Raw genomic sequence first — 682 nt, forward strand, 5'->3', positions numbered from 1 at the left:
ATGACGTTTTTCTGGCGTTTAACTCCAGACAGCAGCGTGTACTTGGCGTTCAACGCCAAGTTACGTCGTCATTCTTCGAATAAAGTATGGACTATTATATATTGCTGAAAAGCTCTGGATGTCTACTTTCCAACGCCGTTGAGAGCGCGCCAATTGGAGTTCTGTAGCTCCAGAAAATCCATTTCGAGTGCAGGGAGGTCAGAATCCAACAGCATCAGCAGTCCTTTTGTTAACCTTCTTCAGAGTTTTGCTCAAATCCCTCAATTTCAGTCAGAATTTACCTGAAATCACAGAAAAACACACAAACTCATAGTAAAGTCCAGAAATGTGAATTTAACATAAAAACTAATGAAAACATCCCTAAAAGTAGCTCAAACTTACTAAAAACTATATGAAAACAATGCCAAAAAGCGTATAAATTATCCGCTCATCAGTCAGAGACTAATATGGTGCAGTTTTTTCAATCTCAGGGACGTAATTGGTGCAATTGAAATCTCAGGGACTATTTTAGTGCACGACGCCAATCTGAGGGATCATTTTGAGATTTAACTCAATATTTTTTCCTACTTTATTTCAATTGGTTTAAGTCTCACACTTTTATATTAAACTTAAGAAATTAATTTTCTTTTTTTTTATTTATTCAATTATTTTTAATTTTAAATACATCTTGAACTTGAATTTC

This window comes from Arachis duranensis, chromosome 3 (genome assembly GCF_000817695.3).
Source record: "Arachis duranensis cultivar V14167 chromosome 3, aradu.V14167.gnm2.J7QH, whole genome shotgun sequence".
NCBI lineage: Eukaryota > Viridiplantae > Streptophyta > Magnoliopsida > Fabales > Fabaceae > Arachis > Arachis duranensis.